The sequence below is a fragment of the Aquarana catesbeiana genome, linkage group LG06 (assembly GCF_042186555.1).
Source record: "Aquarana catesbeiana isolate 2022-GZ linkage group LG06, ASM4218655v1, whole genome shotgun sequence".
NCBI lineage: Eukaryota > Metazoa > Chordata > Amphibia > Anura > Ranidae > Aquarana > Aquarana catesbeiana.
In genome coordinates this window covers 14,238,208-14,254,475 of record NC_133329.1, presented here as the reverse complement: position 1 = coordinate 14,254,475, position 16,268 = coordinate 14,238,208, and the positions used below count along the sequence as shown (strand labels likewise).

Here is a 16,268-nt window from a genome sequence, read left to right as displayed (position 1 = left end):
TTCGGAACGCACATTCAGTGCTGCTGGAGGTTTTGTAACCGATCACAGGGTGCGCCTGTCCACCGCCTCAGTCGATCGACTGACCTTCATAAAAATGAATCAGTCTTGGATCACCATCAGCTACCAAGCACCTGATGCTCATGTAACCGAATAATTTTTTTTTTAAATGTCAGATTCCTTCAAAGACTGCCTATGTTGATGCTGAGTGACTATCCTGTTATGCTGAGTGACTATCCTCTTCCTCCTCAATGATCATGCTGATAGCCTGTAAGAATATTTTTGGTTCTGGGCGCCGCCACCAGTGGATAAGGCCCAATTTTTCAGCCCCTGTTTAACAGGGGCGTGTGATTACAATTTTTGATGCAATATTTTGCAAGGAGGGTTTGTTGCTGCACTCAACTAGAGTATTTGTGAGAGGTTGCATTGTTGTGGCACCAGCAGCAGTGCCTAAGGCCCCATTTTTCAGCCCCTGTTTAACAGGGGCGTGTAATTACAATTTTTGATGCAATTCTTTGCAGCAGGGCTCGTTCCTGCGCTCCAACTAGAGTATCTGTGAGGGGTTGCAGTGTTGTGGCACTAGTGCCTAAGGCCCAATTTTTCTGCCCCTGTTCAACAGGGACATGTAATTACAATTCTTAATCTAATATTTCACAGCAGAGCCCGTTCCTGCGCTCACCAAGAGTAACTGTGAGAGCTTACAGTGTTGTGGCAACAACACCACCTAAGGCCCCTGTCAGGAAAGGGTCCATTCGCTGGTAAGTTATATTATTTGGCATGCAGTACTGGGGTCCACCAGCAGGTGTCTCCTGGCAGTGTTGAACTGTCAGGAGAATATTTCCCTGCTGGTGTCCTGTCATCTTTTGGCTGCAGTACTGATGTCCACCAGCGGATGGATCCTGGCAGTAGGGGGCAGACAACACTCCCTGCGCTCAGGTGTAACTTGAAGCCAATTAGTCAGCCCTATAAATACCCGGCGAGCCCTCACTTGCTCGCCTTGGTATCTCTCTCTCCCTGCACTCTAACCTTGCTGCCCGTTACTTTGACCTTGAGCCTGCATCTGCCTTGTCCTGACCTGACCTGACCTGATCTTATCCCATCCCTATCCTGAGCCTATCCCCTCTGTTACTGGTTACCTTGGATCCCTGCCCTGTATCCCATCCATCCACCCTCTTCCTGTCCTGCTGGTTTGATCTCCCTGTGTATGACCTTGGCCTGGCTTTGTTTACGATTACGGTATCTCCATTTCCTTGTATATATTGTTGTTTGTAGTGGGTTTGTTGTATTGGTTTTGCACTGTTTATATTTCTTTTACTTGTCACTTATTTATTAAACACCATTATTTCACTTATATGTGTTTTGGGTTTCCTCTGTGCAGTCCACACAGTTTGGTCTATTAGATTCCCTGACAGTATACCAAGGCCATCCCTGACCAGACGTGGCTGCATTGAGGAAACCATCCTGGTTTATCGGGTCTGCTAATATGGATTTCGATGAAATCCTTTATTATTCTCTGCTAGCAGAAGAGGATGGTGAATATTGTCGCCAGATTTTAAAAGGGTGGACTAGTGACAGGCTGATGGAAACTATCCGATCAGCTCATTCCCTAGTGGATCAGGGGTATATGTCTTTTGAAGATGTTCAGCCCCTGATCCAGTTATGTGCAAAACCAGCCCTGTCATGCATTCCCGAGGGAAGTGATGATTTTTCACCCCCCTTCAATTATGGCCAAGTTGAATCCCTGGTTTGGTTGTTAGAGGATGATCCAGCCTATTTTATGGAACATTATTCCAACTGTTCACAGCAAGTGTTGTCTAATTGCATCCAGTCAGTGCAATCCTTGATTAGTCAGGCTGTGTGTGAATCAGCGTTTGTTCAACCTGTGCTGCAGGTATGGTCAGATCTCCTGTCTTTTGCTAAGCCACAATACTCCAGCCCTGCCATTAATCCTCTGTCTCCCCAAAAATGTATCTCCCCGTCGCCTATGGCAACCTCAGCTACAGCCCAGTTTATCAAACCCCCTACCAAATACTACTACCCAGTCTCCAAGTGTAGCACCTATCCCGCCTTCAATCCACCTGTCTCTTCTCCTCCACCTGTAACAGTCCCACAAAACCCCTCTCTAGCTACAGTTCCTTGGTCTTCCTTCGATCCAGCTACTTTCTTTTCTTTCAGCCCTGCACCTACATACAAGACTGCACGGGCTAAACCAAAAAAGAAACAAAAATTCTTTCCTACCCACACGATCCTGCCAGTAACCCAACTTGCTTCCACACCAACTAACCCACCTGATTCTGTCAAACCAGTGCCTGCTACCGAGCCTGATGCGCCAGTGTCTTCTACGCAACCTGTTGTGCCAATGCCTGTGCCTGCTGTCCAGTTTGATGTCCCTGCCTTCCAGTCTGGTGTGCCCACCTTCCAGTCTGATGCACCCGCTCTCCAGTCTGATGCACCTGCAATCCAGTCCGATATGCCTGCCTTCCAGCCGGATGTCTTGAAGCTTGCCTTCCAGCCTGAAGTCCCGGTGCCCGCTTTTCAGTCTGTGCCCCCTCCCCAGTCTGATGTCTTCACGCCTGCCTCCCAGCCTGATGCCCCGAAGCTTGCTTTTCAGCCTGATGTCTTGGTCCCTGCCTTCCAGCTTGATGTCCCTGCCTTCCAGTCTGGTGTGCCCACCTTCCAGTCTGGTGTGCCCACCTTCCAGTCTGGTGTGCCCACCTTCCAGTCTGGTGTGCCCACCTTCCAGTCTGGTGTGCCCACCTTCCAGTCTGACGCACCCGCTCTCCAGTCTAATGCACCTGCTATCCAGTCTGATATGCCTGCCTTCCAGTCGGAAGTCTTGAAGCTTGCCTTCCAGCCCGAAATCCCAGTGTCCATGTTCCAGTCTGACGCCCCAGCGACTATTGACCAGTCTGATGTACCTGCTGTTCTGCCCGATGTGCCAGCGCCTGTGTCTGCTGCCCAGTCTAAAGTTCCAGCACCCGCTGCCTGGTCTGATGTCTCGGTGCCGGCTTTCCAGTCCGCTTTCCAGCCTGATGTGCCAGTGTTTACGACTCAGCCAGTTGTGCCAATGCCTGTGTCCGCTGCCCAGTTTGAGGTCCCAGTGCCTGCTGCTCAGCCCAAAATCCCAGTGTCCATGTTCCAGTCTGACGCTCCAGCGACTACTGACCAGTCCGATGTACCTGTTCCGCCTGTTGTGCCAGTACCTGTTGTTCTGCCTGATGTGCCCACTGTTCAGCCTGATGAGCCTGCTTTCCGGTTTCATGTGTCCATCCTCCAGCCTGATATCCTGGTACCTGTCTTCCAGCCTGATGTCGTGATGTTGGTATCCCAGCCTGAGGTTTCGGTGCCCGTGTCTCCGCCTGAAGTTTCGGTGCCCGTGTTTCAGCCTGGAGTTTTGGTGCCCGTGTCTCAGCTTGCTGAATCGGTGCCCGTTACCCAGTCTGTTGAATCGGTGCCCGTTACCCGGTCCGCTGAACTGGTGCCCGTTACCCAGTCTGCTATACCGAAGTCCGTCACTTGGCCTGTCAAGCCAGTATCCGTTATCCGGCTTGCCAAACCAGTGCCCGGTGTCCAGCTCGCTGAGTCGGGGCCTGTTACCCAGCCCACTGGGCCAGGGTCCGTTACCCAGCTTGCTGAGCCGGTGCCTGTAATCTGGCCTGCCCTTACGGTGCTCGCTGTTCGGCCCAATGTTCCAGAGCCTGCTGCCCAGCTCGATGACCCGGAGCCTGCTGCCCAGCTCGATGACCCGGAGCTTGCTGCCCAGCTCGATGACCCGGAGCTTGCTGCCCAGCTCGATGACCCGGAGCCTGCTGCCCAGCTCGATGACCCGGAGCCTGCTGCCCAGCTCGATGACCCGGAGCCTGCTGCCCAGCTCGATGACCCGGAGCCTGCTGCCCAGCTCGATGACCCGGAGCCTGCTGCCCAGCTCGATGACCCGGAGCCTGCTGCCCAGCTCGATGACCCGGAGCCTGCTGCCCAGCTCGATGACCCGGAGCCTGCTGCCCAGCTCGATGACCCGGAGCCTGCTGCCCAGCTCGATGACCCGGAGCCTGCTGCCCAGCTCGATGACCCGGAGCCTGCTGCCCAGCTCGATGACCCGGAGCCTGCTGCCCAGCTCGGCTTGTTCCTGTCTGCTGCCCAGCTCGGCTTGTTCCTGTCTGCTGCCCAGCTCGGCTTGTTCCTGTCTGCTGCCCAGCTCGGCTTGTTCCTGTCTGCTGCCCAGCTCAAGTTGTTCCTGTCTGCGGCCCAGCTCAAGTTGTTCCTGTCTGCGGCCCAGCTCAAGTTGTTCCTGTCTGCTGCCCAGCTCAAGTTGTTCCTGTCTGCTGCCCAGCTCAAGTTGTCCCTGTCTGCTGCCCAGCTCAAGTTGTCCCTGTCTGCTGCCCAGCTCAAGTGTTTCCTGTCGTCTGCTGCCCAGCTCAAGTGTTTCCTGTCGTCTGCTGCCCAGCTCAAGTGTTTCCTGTCGTCTGCTGCCCAGCTCCAGTGTTTCCTGTCGTCTGCTGCCCAGCTTGAGTGGTTCCTGTCGTCTGCTGCCCAGCTTGAGTGGTTCCTGTCGTCTGCTGCCCAGCTTAATGACTCTGACATGCCAGCCGTCTGCCCAGATGTGCCTGATGACCAGCCTGACATACCTTCCTCCACCATTCTGCCTGATGCCATAGACCATGGACAATTAAGACCAGTTGGAGCGTCCGGAGGCCGCTCCTTTAGGGAGGGGTACTGTCAGGAAAGGGTCCATTCGCTGGTAAGTTATATTATTTGGCATGCAGTACTGGGGTCCACCAGCAGGTGTCTCCTGGCAGTGTTGAACTGTCAGGAGAATATTTCCCTGCTGGTGTCCTGTCATCTTTTGGCTGCAGTACTGATGTCCACCAGCGGATGGATCCTGGCAGTAGGGGGCAGACAACACTCCCTGCGCTCAGGTGTAACTTGAAGCCAATTAGTCAGCCCTATAAATACCCGGCGAGCCCTCACTTGCTCGCCTTGGTATCTCTCTCTCTCTCCCTGCACTCTAACCTTGCTGCCCGTTACTTTGACCTTGAGCCTGCATCTGCCTTGTCCTGACCTGACCTGATCTTATCCCATCCCTATCCTGAGCCTATCCCCTCTGTTCCTGGTTACCTTGGATCCCTGCCCTGTATCCCATCCATCCACCCTCTTCCTGTCCTGCTGGTTTGATCTCCCTGTGTATGACCTTGGCCTGGCTTTGTTTACGATTACGGTATCTCCATTTCCTTGTATATATTGTTGTTTGTAGTGGGTTTGTTGTATTGGTTTTGCACTGTTTATATTTCTTTTACTTGTCACTTATTTATTAAACACCATTATTTCACTTATATGTGTTTTGGGTTTCCTCTGTGCAGTCCACACAGTTTGGTCTATTAGATTCCCTGACAGCCCCAATTTCTGCAGAGTATGTAGGGCAGGCCCCTACTTTCAAACATCCAACTTACAAATGACTCCTACTTGCAAACGGAAGGAGACAACAGGAAGTGAGATGAAATCTACCCCTAGGAAGGGAAATTCTCTCCTGAAAAAGTTAATATAGGAAAAACGTGTCTCCTCCACTGATGCTTTATCACCAATCCTTGTTTCACTAAAAACCCCAAATTGTTAAAAAACATTTGTCATTGGGACAGAAAGTGAGGTGAAATCTTCTGAAGAGGAGCACAGACAGCAAAACAAATGTCACAGGGGTGATTACCCTTCCCTATGTGTTCCAAAAAGCTTAAAATAGATTTTTTGGCTGGAGCTAAACACGTTAAAAATGTACCCGTTCAAAATTACAAACAGATTCTACTTAACAACAAACCTACAGTCCCTGTCTTGTTTGCACCGCCTGTATACTGCTGTTCAGAGTATATAGGGCCTGGTGGCCCCACACCTTTCCTTTTTTAATTTGGGTGTGGGGTTCCCCTTAATATCCATACAAGACCCAAAGGGCCTGGTAATGGACTGGGGGGTACCCATGCCGTTTGTCTCACTGATTTTCATCCATATTACCGGAACCCGACATTACATTAAAGCCGTAAGCAGTTTTAAATGACTTTTATTCCTTTAAAAATTACATTTTGTGCAGGGACTGTTCTAAGCACGGGAAACACGCGCCACTTTACAGGCATACTATAGACACCCCCCAGGTATGATATATAAAGGAATATTTCACTTTTTTTTTCACTTTAAGTATCATTAAAATCACTGCTCCCGAAAAAACTACCGTTTTTAAAACTTTTTTTTTGCATTGATACATGTCCCCTGGGGTCCCTAAACCCTTTTTAGGACAATACCATGAAAATTAGCCTTTGAAATGAGCACTTTTGATTTTGAACGTTCAAGTCCCATAGACTTCAATGGGGTTCTAACGTTCATGCGAATTTTCGGTCCGTTCGCAGGTTCTGGTGCGAACCAAACCCGGGGGGTGTTCGGCTCATCCCTATTGGCCAGTTGATTCTCATATAAGGCATGCAAAACCGGGCGTGGTTATCTTCTTTAGTGCCGTGCACAGTTCCTCTGTGATCGTCTACTGACAGTCTACTGACTGGAATGGTACCAGCTGATTGGAGAAAAGCCAATGTAGCACCAATATTTAAAAAGGGCCCAAAATACATCCCTGGGAATTACAGACCAGTTAGCCTAACATCAATAGTATGTAAACTCTTGGAGGGGATGATAAGGGACTATATACAAGATTTTAGTAATAAGAATGATATCATTAGCAGTAATCAGTATGGATTCATGAAGAATCGTTCTTGCCAATCCAATCTATTAACCTTCTATGAGGAGGTGAGTTGCCATCTAGATAAAGGAAGGCCCGTAGATGTGGTGTATCTGGATTTTTCAAAAGCATTTGACACAGTTCCCCATAAACTTTTACTGTACAAGATAAGGTCCGTTGGCATGGACCATAGGGTGAGTACATGGATTGAAAACTGGCTACAAGGGTGAGTTCAGAGGGTGGTGATAAATGGGGAGTACTCAGAATGGTCAGGGGTGGGTAGTGGGTTCCCCAGTGTTCTGTGCTGGGACCAATCCTATTTAATTTGTTCATAAACGACCTAGAGGATGGGATAAACAGTTCAATCTCTGTATTTGCAGACAATACTAAGCTAAGCAGGGCAATAACTTCTCCACAGGATGTGGAAACCTTGCAAAAAGACCTGAACAAATTATTGGGGTGGGCGACTACATGGCAAATGAGGTTCAATGTAGAAAAATGTAAAATAATGCATTTGGGTGGCAGAAATATGAATGCAATCTATACACTGGGGGGAGAACCTCTGGGGGGATCTAGGATGGAAAAGGACCTGGGGGTCCTAGTAGATGACAGGCTCAGCAATGGCATGCAATGCCAAGCTGCTGCTAATAAAGTGAACAGAATATTGGCATTAAAAAGGGGATCAACTCCATAAATAAAGCGATAATTCTCCCGCTCTACAAGACTCTGGTCCGGCCGCACCTGGAGTATGCTGTCCAGTTCTGGGCACCAGTCCTCAGGAAGGAGGTACTGGAAATGGAGCGAGTACAAAGAAGGGCAACAAAGCTAATAAAGGGTCTGGAGGATCTTAGTTATGAGGAAAGGTTGCGAGCACTGAACTTATTCTCTCTGGAGAAGAGACGCTTGAGATTTCAATTTACAAATACTGTACTGGTGACCCCACAATAGGGATAAAACTTTTTCGCAGAAGAGAGTTTAATAAGACTCGTGGCCACTCATTACATTTAGAAGAAAAGAGGTTTAACCTTAAACTACGTAGAGGGTTCTTTACTGTAAGAGCGGCAAGGATGTGGAATTCCCTTCCACAGGCGGTGGTCTCAGCGGGGAGCATTTATAGCTTCAATAAACTATTAGATAAGCACCTGAATGACCGCAACATACAGAGATATACAATGTAATACTGACATATAATCACACACATAGGTTGGACTTGATGGACTTGTGTCTTTTTTCAACCTCACCTACATGTAACTATGTAACTATGTCTATGGGTTAGGCTGGCCATACACAGTGCAAATTCCTTTCCTGCAAACACCGCCCAATTCCCCCCATCAAAACAGAGAGTGCTGATAGGGAATCCCCCCAACTGAGCCATTATGTTCTACCGGTAGGAGGGCGGGGGAAGCCGTCCCTGCTGGGAGAAGACAGTGATTATTACTAGCGGTAATACCAGCCGCTAGCGATAAACGCAAGTAAAATCCATCAACTTGGTACATTCAGCCTGCCTATACACGAATTAAATCTTGGTTGGTTCCTGAACCGGCTGAGATTCAAACTGTCTACGGCCGGCATAAGTCTAAAGGATGTTTTTAGAAAACCTACCTCCTCCCCATAGTATCTATACTCTGCTCCCACTAAGAAAAACATGCTCCTTACCTGTCTGTGAAGCTCCTGGAGATGCCTATAGACGGGTTGAATCGTCGCTGCTTTCCAGAAACTGAAAGCAATTCAATGTTATCTAGTGAGACACAGTATGTTATTGGAATACCTCCAGATAAAGTCTGTGTATATTTCCACACAATGTATTGGGTGTGTTGCCAACTAAAATGCAGGCAGGGTCCTCCTGAGGAATATACGTCATTTCCCGGTATCGACACGTCTTGGGGGGGTGGGGGGGTGTTAGGACGGCTTGTGAGACAGTGGAGAGGTCTTTGAGTAGGAGAGGACACACCACTACAGAATCTTTATATTTGTTTGGCTTGATACAGAGTGGTGCACTTTTAGCACCTATTAAATCTGAGTACCCTAATATAGGGAAAATTGTCATTTTAAATAAAACTTTTAAAACGGTAATACACAATCCAGTTACCTCTGTTTTCCATATGAATATTGTTGCAAGCAACCATCCAAGGATCTGAAGGCTGAGCACAAACCCAGAGGTGGTTTAAAGGCGTGTTTTATAAGATGAAACAATCAGCGCCACAAGTAAAAAATATTGTGATGTTCAAATCAGATAACCTAATAATAAACATGCACAGCTGCTGAACATTCCAAGTGGTTCAACACACTAATTTCAAAATAGATAGTAAATAAATAAAATGTAGCGCTATGTGTAAATATATATATATAAATATAAAGTGCAAATCTCTAAAATAAATAAATCCTACATATAAATGAATAGTCCATAAAATGAAAAAATGAAGAAATGAAACATGAAAAACTCTTCTTGTGATCAGTGTGTCCACGCAATTCCACCACAGTGATTGTTCGTCCTCAAAAGGAGTGCACACCACCACCAGTAAAAATGCGCGCTCACCTCCCAGATGAGTCAAAACTCATATGCAGATCTCCCCACAAGCTCTTTGCTCTGAATTCCTCTTCCCAATCAATGGTGGGTAATCCGGATGGCTCTTTTCCTAATGGTAACTCAGCTCATTAACATCCAAAGAAACAAATCACCTCCAAGCTTGGCTCAAGATTCCATGAGTTCATGAGTTATGTAAATAACAAGTATAGAGACCATAGTGTTCTCCGTATACAAATTTATTCAAAGCCCCCAAAAAGACAAGTTGCACTTCCAAGATAAAAACTTTTAAAATCACATAAAAACCTCCAGAGTAGCACCACCGTGTCCACATACACAGTGCCTGGCTGAACGTGACTATCAGCTCCACCCTTCTAGACGCGTATCGGCCAATCACAGGCCTTCCTCAGTAGATCATAGGCCTTCCTTCTACACATGTTGTATTCATATGAATGCAACATTTGTACATAGAGGTGTGTATGGTACACAGGCTGTCATTGGGAGTATCGCATAAGACTGCAATTTCTAATCGTTTATGATTGCATTCTTATGTTCGCTTGATTAGTTACATAGGAATGTAATACCTTTCCATCGCATTTGAACTGAAGTTAGTATTATTAGGATTTAAGTAAGATAATCACTCGATTATATTTGGATAGCGCAGCATTGTATTGGTTTTAAATTTTGTTTGGCATGAGCATATGATCAATGTTAGCAGCTGTCCTTTAATTACCTCTGATTATCATCTGGATTTTTACATGGTAGCTCGCAAAACTCTGTTTGTTTTTTTAGAAAGATATAGATATGTTTGAAATTTAATGAAAAAACTATTAACTTTGCCCCTCTGTCAGTTCCTGAGGAAGTGTATGCTATCCAAGAAACGTGTCAAGCCTTTTTGACAAGGGCATATTACAGACTGTGTAAGGAAAGATGATATTTCCCTCCTGGTTGTTTTGTACTCAATAACTGCATATGCATTTGTCTAAACAAGCATGCAGGGGCAGGTTTCTTTTTTGTAATATCTTCAATTTTTTGGGGGGGAAAATATTTATTGGATTATTACAATACAAATATAAACAAGCATACAATGGAAAGTATAGATCTGAGAAACTCTAATGCCGCATACACACGGTCGGACTTTTCGGCTACAAAAGTCCGACAGCCCGTCCGACAGACTTTCGATGGACTTTTGGTGGACTTTTGGCGGACTTGCGGCAGACTTTCTAACGAACGGACTTGCCTACGTACGATCACACAAAAGTCAGATGGATTCATACGTGGTGACGTACACTGGACTAAAATAAGGGAGTTGATAGCCAGTAGCCAATAGCTGCCCTAGCGTGGGTTTTTGTCCATCGGACTAGCACACAGACGAGCGGATTTCTGGGTCCGGCTGAGTTACGACGTAAAGATTTGAAGTATGTTTCAAATCTAAAGTCTGTCAGATGTACTGCTGGAAAAGTCCGCTGAAAGTCCGGGGAAGCCCACACACGATCGGATTGTCAGCCGGCTTTGGTCCGTCTGCGTCCGTCGGACTTTTGTAGATGAAAAGTCCGACCGTGTGTACGCGGCATTAGCCAGTGGTCATCAAGATAGGGAGAAGGTATCACCGCTCCAGGTGGGTCAGATAGGGGTAAAAGCCTCACCTCCAGTTTAGAAGCTCAGGTGCTGGCAATGCATGTAGCAATTAGACATCAAAAGAAGTTCTGGACAGCCGCACTCCAAAAAATATTTTGCCTTTTTTTCAAAAAAGTGTCATCTAAAATACAGGTCACAGCAGAGCGGAAAAAAGCGTATGCGTTTCACACTACAAACAGTGCTTAATCATAGCTATGATTAAGCACTGTTTGTAGTGTGAAACGCGTACGTTTTTCCGCTCTGCTGAGACCTGTATTTTAGATGACACTTTTTTGAATAAAAGGAAAAATATTTTTGGAGTGCGGCTGTCCAGAACTTCTTTTGATGTCCAGTGGTCATCAGGGACCACCTGCCCACTAACAGGGCAGGTTTTGTATATTGCCTTGGGGGAGATGCAGACTAGAATACTGCAATCACTGAGCAGCAAATGATATCTCCTGTGATGTATTTCAGTTATCGTGAAGTCCACTACTCTAAAACAAAGTACAAGATAAGCAGGGGGGAATAATGGGTGGGGGGAGGAAGCAAGTGGGGGAGAGGAAAGGGGTGTATTTACCTGAAAGTAGTGCTATAGTGAAATATTACATATCATGGAATTAACAATAGCAGCATAACAAACTATTAAACCCTCAGGAGTGGAAGCATCATTATCTGTATTAAAGGGAGGACTGTCATAAGTGGTAAAAAGACAATATTGATAGACAGGGTTGTCTGTCAGGGACTAGGGGATTGTGATCTGTGAACAATACTAGAACAGTAGCACAATGCGAGGGGATCAAAGTGACTGGGGGTTGAAAGGATTGGACAGATCAGATATTCAGATATTTTGAGTTTGCCCAAGGTGTTAGTAAGATCTAGACATGTGCAATTCGTTTAGTTACAAATTCGTTTTTCGTCAAAATTCGTTATATTTGTAATTCGTAAACATACGAATGAAAGAAACGGTTTACTAAAAATTCTAACGAAAAACTAATTAACGAAAAGAACGAATATGGAAAACAACGAAAATACGAAATAATTCAATTAGAAACAGCGAAAATGCGAAAGAATGAGAATACAAAAAACGAAAACAGAAACAACGAAAATACCGAACAAAGATTCAAAATAACGAAAATCAAAATGAACGAAAAATCGAAATTACGAATATTCGGAAAAAACGGAAATCAAAACAACGAAAATACGAAGTAACGAAAATTCTGCTGATCGAGAATTCGAAAGAGCGAATTTGTTAGTTCTGATTTTTAAATATTTCTGGACGTTGGCCAATAAGCTTGTCCCTTCCCCTGAAGAGGTTGTCCCTTCCAAATCTACAAAAACAATGTTACGAAAGTACGAATAAATGAGGCAGTCAATCTCACGAAAGTACGAATGTAATTAAATCTACGAAAATACAAATTTCGAATTAACAAAAATTAGACTGACGGAAATACGAATCATTTCAAATTAACAAAAATATAGCTCTTATGAAAATACGAACGCTTCCGAATATTAAATATAACGAAAATACGAATTTGGAATCAACGGAGATTAGACGGAAATACGAATCAACGAAAAAATAACTCTTACAAATATACGAACGAGTCCGAATACGAAAACCCACGTCTTCAAATCAACGGAAACGAACAGAAACGAAACAAATGTTTCTGTTGTGCACATGTCTAGTAAGATCACGCTTCATGTACCAGTCTGTATATCGGAATGGATGTTTGATAGATGATAATTCTTCGGTGGTGAACGTATGTCCCATATACTTTTGCCACCTGGCAAAAAAACAAGTAGTAGAGCGGAAATGTAAGACTATGGTGTCCAGCCTCTCAATATAAGAAAGCGACAGCAGTGCTCGCTTCACAGCTTTTAGGGACGTGGATACGGTGTGATCCAGTGGCACATGATCATTCAGCAAGCCGCTAGTAGACAGATATGAGACCATTGTGTGAAAGTGGGTGATCCTGTCGATGAGGCAGGGGAGACTGGTGGATTACATCCGAATAGACACAAGAATGGATCTTTGAGTAGCTGTATCTTGCTAGCCTTAAAAATATATGTGAGCACTGAGTCCCAACATGTTGATATTGCCGAGCATTCCCACAAACGGTACAGCAGTGTAGGGCGGGATAAAGAGCACCAAGGGCATTGAGCCTTTGTAGGTTCTGAGATGTTGGTGCCAAATGGATAATATACTTTGTGGATGATTTTAAAGTGAGTTTCCCGCCAAGCTTCTGAGATAGTGAGTTTGTGAATGTGGCAATAACTTTTTAGGATTTTTTCCGGAAGTTCAGTGTCATTGAAGATAAGAGGACCACTTCTGGAATGGGGTAAGATGATATTTATGAGATTGATGCATAATAAGGTGAAAGTAGAGACTAGAAATAGAGTAATCCTCTTTCTGGAGCACTGTAAACATTTGGGGTTCCTGCTAGATCTGTGCAAGAAAAAACTGTTGTAGAAATAGTAAAAGTGTATCAATACAATAATTTTTTCTTATTATAAATATAAAGTGGCAGGTGCTAAATTAGTGCAAGGAGAAACTGTAAACAATATGCATATGATGAGAACTCGGTCACTATACCATGTGAGTGGAAAAAAAACACAGAAAACACACAAAAAACTAAAGTGACATGTACTTATAAATCTCATATAGATTAATCCTTTGGAGTAAGGATCTAAAGTGACAAATGCAAAGATATGATAAATATGTGTAAAAATCAATGTGCAATGGAAATTAATATGCAATAAAAATCAATGTGCAATGGAAATTAATATGCAATAAAAATCAATGTGCAATTGGAAAAACAGAAATAGTACACTTCATCAGCCCACTGTGTATTATGTGAAAACGTATATAATGTGTAAAAACAGAATCAGAATGTCCATAAAGGTGACGTAGCGTTCCTTCCAATATGTTTGAAATTCTCTTTTCCAATGGGATATAGGTGAAAAAGTGCAGTGATTGATGGCAATATTCCCCTTATGTAATTGCACTCACCGGAGCGCCCTACCCCTGCAGGGGTGCGAGCGTAAAATATTGATCCCAAGGTGCCGATATCCTTCCAGCTCCCAGCAGCACGGTTCAGGGTCGTCCACCCGCAGAGAAGGAGGGAGGGGGAAAAAAACTCCACTGGCTCCTGTTTCAATGAAGATCCCGGCCAGGCATCCACATGATGTATTTCATAAAACTAAAATAAAGGTAGTCCACATAGCCTATCTCCGTTTCATTCGTTTATTGTAAAAATATCCAAGGAATAGACTTTATGAAGTTTGAAAGTTTAAAAATAGGAGAGGGAGCTTGCAGGCTCTCGTATTCTCCAAACGACACAGGGAAGCAACGCTACCTAGAATCGCCGCTTGCGTTCCACCGGTCAAATATCCGGAACCACAGTACCCGGATATGACATTGTGCGTGTCCAGATAGTCCCGCCTTATGCGTTTCATCACACAGACGTCATCTGAGGCGCTGCCATCTTGACACACCCCACGCCTTATATCTTGGGTGTAGTCATCGCTGCAACCAATCCCTCGCTAAATGCTGTAAACGAGCAGTAAGCAGGTCTAATTAGAATGTGCCAAACAGATCCCCAGGGAGATATAAACATAGGTATCACTATTCCCCTAGCGCCATTTAAAGTACTGAGGGGTATCTCCATATAAAGGTCTAATACCAACTCTCCTAGTGGTGTAGTACGAAAAGGATGTTTACTGTATGTGAAATGGCATCGATGAGAAAACCTTGTGCAATCCAGATATTATCTGGTAAAATTATATAATATGTTAAAAAATAAATAAATACAAATTGATATCTATCAATATTATTAAGTATAGACATATTATGAGGAAATATATTCTAGTACCCCCTTACCATTTCATACAGGGGGGGGCGGGATCTGGGGGTCCCCTTGTTAAGGGGGGCTTCCAGATTCCGATAAGCCCCCCCGCCCGCAGACCCCCACAACCACCGGCCAGGGTTGTGGGGATGAGGCCCTTGTCCTCATCAACATGGGGACAAGGTGTTTTGGGGGGCTACCCCAAAGCACCCTCCCAATGTTGAGGGCATGTGGCCTGCTACGGTTCAGGAGGGGGGGCGCACTCTCATCCCCCCCTTCTTTTCCTGCGGCCTGCCAGGTTGCGTGCTCGGATAAGGGTCTGGTATGGATATTTGGGGGGACCCCACGCCTTTTTTTTTTTTTTTGGCGCAGGGTTCACCTTAAAATCCATACCAGACCTGAAGGGTCTGGTATGGAATTTAGGGGGAACCCCACGTCTTTTTTTTTTTACATTTTGGCCGGGGTTACCCTTAATATCCATACCAGACCTGAAGGGCCTGGTATGGAATTTAGGGGGACTCCCACGTCATTTTTTTTTTAAATTTTGGTTCGGGGTTCCCCTGTGGGGAATTCCCATGCCGTTTTTATCAATGAACTTCTATGTGTATTGTCGGCAATGCAATAGCCGCGAGTAGTTTTAATTGGGTTTTTTCCTTCGAAATGTCATTTTGCTGTCAGACTGTTCTAAACACGGGAAACATGCGCCCCTTTACAGGCATACTATAGACACCCCCAGGTACGAAATTTAAAGGGATACTACACTTTTATTGTTTGACTTTAAGCATTATTAAAATCACTGCTCCTGAAAAAACTGCCGTTTTTAAAACTTTTTTTTGCATTGATACATGTCCCCTGGGGCAGGACCCAGGTCCCCAAACACTTTTTATGACAATAACTTGCATATAAGCCTTTAAAATTAGCACTTTTGATTATTCATGTTCGTGTCCCATAGACTTTAACGGTGTTCGCGTGTTCGAACAAACTTTTTTCCTGTTCGCATGTTCTGGTGCGAACCGAACAGGGGGGTGTTCGGCTCATCCCTAGTGAGGAAGAAACAATAGACAATGCGTGGCAAACAAGATTTGAACATACTCCCATTATAAGACATACTGGGATGCCACGAACGCCCAATTATCGAACAAATGGACCCTGGAATAGGGGAAGGGAGGAATACCTCCCAGAACCTATGGATGGAAGATCTCCGGGTATCCCAAGATATAACATTCCTACTCATAATAGGTACTCACCTCTGAGAGAAAGGAGGCAATATGCCACCTATAATAATCCTCAAACCAGAGGACCTTTCAGGGATGAAAGGGATTTTCACAGAGGTGGCCCGCCCGGAAGATGGAAAGCACGACCTCCATACAGGAGGCAGGGATGGAGAGAACAACCAGGGAACAACAGGGACTTCCAGAGGCGAGGAGGCCCATCTATGAACAGAGATCAGAGCGAAATTGGAACTTACAGGTATCCACATATACAAGATCATACAACACAAACAAGGAATGGATGGAGTAGGAACCAAGACAGAGGATTGGATCAAACCCCAAGAGATATGGAAAGAGGCTACAGGCAA

The 16,268-nt window shown here is 45.3% G+C and overlaps 1 protein-coding gene across 1 annotated transcript in view; it reads right to left on the bottom strand.

The window, feature by feature from the left end:
- The window catches only part of LOC141148165 (uncharacterized), a 39,895-nt gene extending 31,330 nt beyond the window's left edge, over nt 1–8,565 (bottom strand). The window contains exon 1 of the mRNA XM_073635351.1: nt 8,363–8,565. The gene's annotated coding sequence lies outside the window, so the exon portion shown is untranslated. The remainder of the gene's footprint in view (nt 1–8,362) is intronic.
- Between the last annotated feature and the right edge of the window lie 7,703 nt (nt 8,566–16,268).